Source organism: Bos indicus x Bos taurus, chromosome 3 (genome assembly GCF_003369695.1).
Source record: "Bos indicus x Bos taurus breed Angus x Brahman F1 hybrid chromosome 3, Bos_hybrid_MaternalHap_v2.0, whole genome shotgun sequence".
Lineage (NCBI taxonomy): Eukaryota > Metazoa > Chordata > Mammalia > Artiodactyla > Bovidae > Bos > Bos indicus x Bos taurus.
In genome coordinates this window covers 67034355-67040354 of record NC_040078.1, presented here as the reverse complement: position 1 = coordinate 67040354, position 6000 = coordinate 67034355, and positions in this window count along the sequence as shown.

Sequence of the window (6000 nt, the reverse complement as noted above, 5' to 3'; positions counted from 1 at the left end):
GGCCAAAGTGTTGGAGTTTCAGCTTGAGCATCAGTCCTTTCAATGAATATTCAGGAATGATCTCCTTTAGGATGGATTGGTTGGATCTCCTTGCAGTCCAAGGGACTCTCAAGAGTCTTCTCCAACACCACAGTTCAAAAGCATCAATTCTTTGGAGCTCAGCTTTCTTTATAGTCCAACTCTCACATCCATACATGACTATGGAAAAGCCATAACCTTGACTAGACGGACCTTTGTTGGCAAAGTAATGTCTTTGCTTTTTAATATGCTGTCTAGGTTAATTCTTCTAGGTCTTTGTTAATTGATTCTTGCATTTTCTCCATTTTGTTTTCAAGATTTTTGATCATCTTTACTATCATTATTCTGAATTGTTTTTCAAGTAGTTTGCCTATTACCTCTTCATTTATTTGGACTTCTGTGTTTCTAGTTTGTTCCTTCAATTGTGTGGTTTCATTATTTTTTTTTTAACTTATTGTGTTTGAAGCCTCCTTTTTCAAGGCTTCAGGGATGAATTCTTTCTTCCTTTTGGTCTCTGCCCTCCTAAGGTTGGTCCAGTGGTTTGTATAAGCTTATTATAGGGTGAGATTTGTGCTGAGAATTTTTTTTTTCATTTGTTTGTTTTTCCTCTGAAGGGCAAGGCTAAGTGAGGTGGTAATCCTGTCTGCTGATGATTTGGTTTGTATTTTTATTTTGTTTGTTTTTTAGATGAGGCATCCTGCACAGGGTGCTCCTGGTTGTAGGATGGTGCTGGGTCTTGTATTCAAGTGGTTTCCTTTGTGTGAGTTCTCACTATTTGATACTGCCTAGGTTTAGTTCTCTAGTAGTCTAGGGTCTTAGAGTCAGTGTTCTTACTCCAAAGGCTCAGGGCTTGATATCTGGTCAGGAACGAAGATCCACAAGTGGTTTGTTATGGCGTTAAGTGAGATTAAAACAAATACCCCAAAACAAGAAACCAAGTTGAACCCCAGACAAATGGCAGTTAATAATCAGGCAAATAATAATTAAAATAATGGAATATATACATATACGTATACATCCATCAGTCAGTTCAGTTCAGTCATTCAGTCATGTCTGACTCTTTGCAACCCCATGGACTGCAGCACGCCAGGCTTTCCTGTCCATCACCAACTCCCAGAGCTTGCTCAAACTCATGTCCATTGAGTTGGTGATGCCATCCAACCATCTCATCCTCTGTCGTCCCCTTCTCCTCCTGCCTTCAGTCTTTCCCAGCATCAAGGTCTTTTCCAGTGAGTCAGTTCTTCACATCAGGTGGCCAAAGTATTGAAATTTCAGATTCAGCATCAGTCTTTCCAATGAATATTCATGACTGATTTCCTTTAGGACAGACTGGTTGATCTCCTTGCAGTCCAAGAGACTCTCAAGTCTTCTCCAACACCACAGTTCAAAAGCATCAGTTCTTCAGAGCTCAGCTTGCTTTATTGTCCAACTCTCACATCCATACACACCCATAAGCAAAGTCAAAACAGTCCAGCAAAAATAAAGTACAGTAGATTGACTTGGCAAACAAAGGAAATCAAAAATTATATTTACCAGTTAAGAACAAAACTAACTAAAGCACAAACTGGAAAACAAAACTAAAGCAAGGTGCCAAGAGGGGAATAAAGCAATGAAAATAAAACTAACAAATACGTTGAGAGGAAAAGAAAGAAAGAATAGATATGCAAAGTTAAATAGAGGTAGATGAAGAAAATTTATATACATTAAAGATTAACTGCAAGGGGAAAAGAACAGAAGGAAAGGCAAACAAAGGAATAAGTGTAGAAAAATATAATAGTTTTAAAGAAATTAAAAATCAAAATTATAAAAAAGAGATAAGAAAAAGGAAGAAGAAAGAAAAAAAGGAAAAAAGATAACTCCACAGAACTGCAAAAGCCCAATGTAGAGGCAGAGGTTTATAACAACAATAAAAAGTGTGGCTGAATATACACATACACACATACACCCATAAGCAAAATCAAAACAGTCCAACAAAAATAAAGTACAACAGATTGACCCAGCGAACAAAGGAAACCAAAAATTATATCTACCAATTAAGAACAAAACTAAATAAAGCACAAACTGGAAAACCAAACTAAAGCAAGGTGCCAACTGGGGAATAAAGCAATGAAAACAAAACTAACAAAATCTAAAGCAAAAAAGAAAAGATGAAAAAATAGATATGCAAAGTTAAATAGAGGTAGATAAAGATTTATATACATTAAAGATTAACTGAAAGGGGAAAAGAACAATAGGAAAAGCAAACAAAGGAATAAATGTAGAAGAAATAATAATAGGCTTTAAAATTAAAAAGAGCAGGAAAAAAAAGGAAAATTCCACAGAACTGCAATAGCCCAACAGTCAGAGGTATATAACAACAATAAAAAATGTGACTGAGAAAGAAAAAAAAGCTCAAAAGCTTAATTAGATTTCATAGTACCAGAGCTTGAGCTTTTTTGCTGTTTTTTTCTTTACATCTGAGATTTCTTTTTCTAATCCACTGAAATTATTGTGTACTAAATTTGGGAAGCAAATCTATTCTAACTCATTAACCCAGTTGAGATTTAGGTCTGTCATCTTAATATATCATGCAGTAAAAGGAAGACTCTTCACAAAGAAACACACCTTTCATGCTACGCCAGCATTGTCCTGCTTGTGCCGATGATGTGATTAAATGTAGAGAATTTGCTTAAATTTAACCTCAGAGTTTATCACACAGCTTAATGGGTCTCATTGAAATATTCAATAATTGAACTGCAAATCACTTTTAGTTACTAAAAGAGCTGAAGCATGTCAGTGGCATGATGCTTGCCAAGCCAGACCTAGGTATCTAGGATAATTAAGGTATTTTAGTATGCAATTTACTGCCATAGTATCAAAGGTCAGTAACAGTGTTCTTTCTTTCTTCAAACTTAAGTATACCTTTGAAGATAACTTGCATGGATAAAAATGACAACCACAAGAGAGGGGGGAAAAAAGGGGAAAAAATTCCCGAAAGAATCTACAGCAAGTCAAAACATAAGAATAATAAATGTTTTTCTTGAGTCACTGCTATCAGAGTCCTTTCCCTCGCTGGGAATCACAGTCCACCTCACCTCCCTAGGATGCCCTCCGACACTGTGCTGATCTCTGGACCTGCTGTGGGGGCAGCTCAGGTTCCAATCTGGTTCTACCCCTGTGTGTTCTTGCCTCTAATGTGCACAGCTATCAGGACTAGTGTGTTTTCTTTTGTGGGAGCTCTCAATGTCCTTTTATATATTCCATAGACACAGAGTCTGCCTAGTTGATCGTGTGGATTTAATCTGCAGCTTGTACAGCTGGTGGTAAGGTTTTGGGTCTTCTTCCTTAGCCACACTGCCCCTGAGTTTCAATTGTGGTTTTATTTCTACCTCTGCATGTGGGTCGTCCACTGAGGCTGCCCTGGAGGACTTGGGTTTGCCCCTGTGAGGGCCAGGTGTGGAAGTGGTACAGTTGCTTGGGTCGCAGGGGTTCTGGCAGCACCAGGTACTCAGGCGAGTTGGCAGCTAGGGCAGCAGGAAATGGCAACCAGTATTGGGCAATAAGCTCCAATATTCTTGTCTGGAGAACCCCCCTGACAGAGAAGCCTGGCAGGCCACAGTCTACAGGTTTGCAAAGAGTTGGACCAAAGATGGATAGACGGAAGGTGCATAGATGAAAGACTTTTTTTTGCCTGTGACAGCTCCGTCCCAGAAAGAATTGAGCATGAAGGTGGCACAGCTGCTTGGCTTGCAGGGATCCTGGTGGTGCTAAGTGTGCAGGGCCACAGACTGCCTCCACTGCAGGAATTATGGCCCTATAAGAGTCTGTTTTTGAGCCTCTTGTAGCTGGCGATCAGAAGGCCTCTTTGGCCAGTCTTTCTCTGTAGCTCTGCCCATTCAAGCACTTAGAGGGTTCCCTTGCCTGGGGTCCACCCTGTAGATAGGCACATCAGGCACTTAAAGGGGCACCCTGGGTGGGGTCCTACCCTGTCGTTCAGTGCATCAGGCATTTGATGAGCCAGTCTCTTTATTAGGCACCTTCCAGTGGAGAAGGAAATGGCAACCCACTCCAGTATTCATGCCTGGAGAATCCTGTGGATGGAGGAGCCAGGGGGGCTGCTGTCCATGGGGTCGCACAGAGTCGGACATGACTGAGGCAACTTAGCATGCATGCATGCATCGGAGAGGGAAATGGCAACCCACTCCAGTATTCTAGCCTGGAGAATCCCAGGGATGGAGGAGCCTGGTGGGCTGCCGTCTATGTGGTCGCACAGTCAGGGGTACATATGGCTGCCTCAAGGACTGTCTGATTCTCATTCCATTTAGGCTGCCACAGATCAGCTGTTTCACTTTCAGCCTTAAATGTTTCTCCTCTGACTCAGACACTTGCCCTGAAGTGGGGATTGGACCCTTGTTTTGGTTCCCCTATCTGCCGAAGGCAGGTCTAATCCTACTAACACTCTTGTTTTTCCCCCAATTCCTTCGTCCTACCGAGTTTTGCCATGATTCTATATATTCTTTCCTGCTGGTCAGGTACTCCTGTCCGCTCTCACCTGGTATTCTGCATGGACTTCTGTGTCTGAAGGTGTATTCCTGATGTATTCGTGGAGAGAGGTGAACTCCACATCCACCTACTTCTCCGCCATATTGTTCTCTCCCTTAAATTTATTAACTTTAAAAATACAACGTGGTTTTCTAGACCTTTTAAATATTATGTGTTCTTAATGTACAAAATAGGAATTATTGTTTCCTTGAGGTTTAATTCTAATTTTATTGCTCTTCACTTTAAAGTAGTGTTAGAATGAAGCTCTTAATAGGAAAACATTTGTGTTGTTTTTGCTTTATATTACATTTTGATGTAAATACCTCCTGATAGAATGCATGCATCTTATTGGAGCAGCTCAGTATTTTGATAACTACTGAGGCCCATGTTCAGTTCAGTTCAGTCGCTCAGTTGTGTCCGACTCTATGTGACCCCATGGACTGCAGGACGCCAGGTTTCCCTGTCCTTCACTAACTCCCAAAGCTTGCTCAAACTCATGTCCATCCAGTTGGCGATGCCATCCAACCATCTCATCTTCTGTCATCCTATTCTCCTGCCTTCAATCTTTCCCAGCATCTGGGTCTTTTCTAAGGAGTCTGTTCTTCACATCAGGTGGCCAAAATATTGGAGTTTCAGCTTCAGCATCAAAGGAGATCAAACCAGTCAATCCTAAAGAAAATCAGTCCTGAATATTCATTGGAAGGACTGATGCTGAAGCTGAGGCCCAGGTGGCTCAGTAGTAAAGAACCCACCTGCTAATGCAGGAGACGTGGATTCAATCTCTGGGTCAGGAAGATCCCCTGAAGGAGGAAATGACAATCCACTCCAGTATTCTTGCCTATAAAATCCCTTGGACAGAAGAGGCTGGCAGGCTACCACTCATGGGGTGGAAAGAATTGGATATGACTGAGTGAGCATGTACATAAGGCAATGCAGGAAAAGCATGCAGTCTCTGGCCTCCCATCTCTAGCTTTTATCATTTTCATAACCTCCTTAAGTCTCAATTTTTTTCACATAAAAAATCTTGGAGGATAACGCCTTTATTAAGATACAATTCACATGCTATACGATTAACATATTTAAAGTATACAGTTGAATAGTTTTTAGTATATTCACACATTTGCACAACCAGAACCACAATCTAAATTTAGAACATTTCACTATCCCGCAAAAGAAGTTTCATGCTATATAGGAATCCCCTCCATTTCCCCTCAGCTCTTTCTACCCTGGGTGACCATTAACCTGCTTTCTTAATAGAGTTGTCTTCTGGAAGTTTCACATAAGCAAAATCATACAATAACATAATCCTTTATGACTGGCTTCTTAACACATTTTCAAAGTTTACCCATGTTGTAGCGTGTATCAGTATTTCAATTATTTTTATGGCCAAATAATATTCTATTATGTAAATTTACTACATTTTATTTATCCATTTATCAGTTAGTAGACATTTGAGTTGCT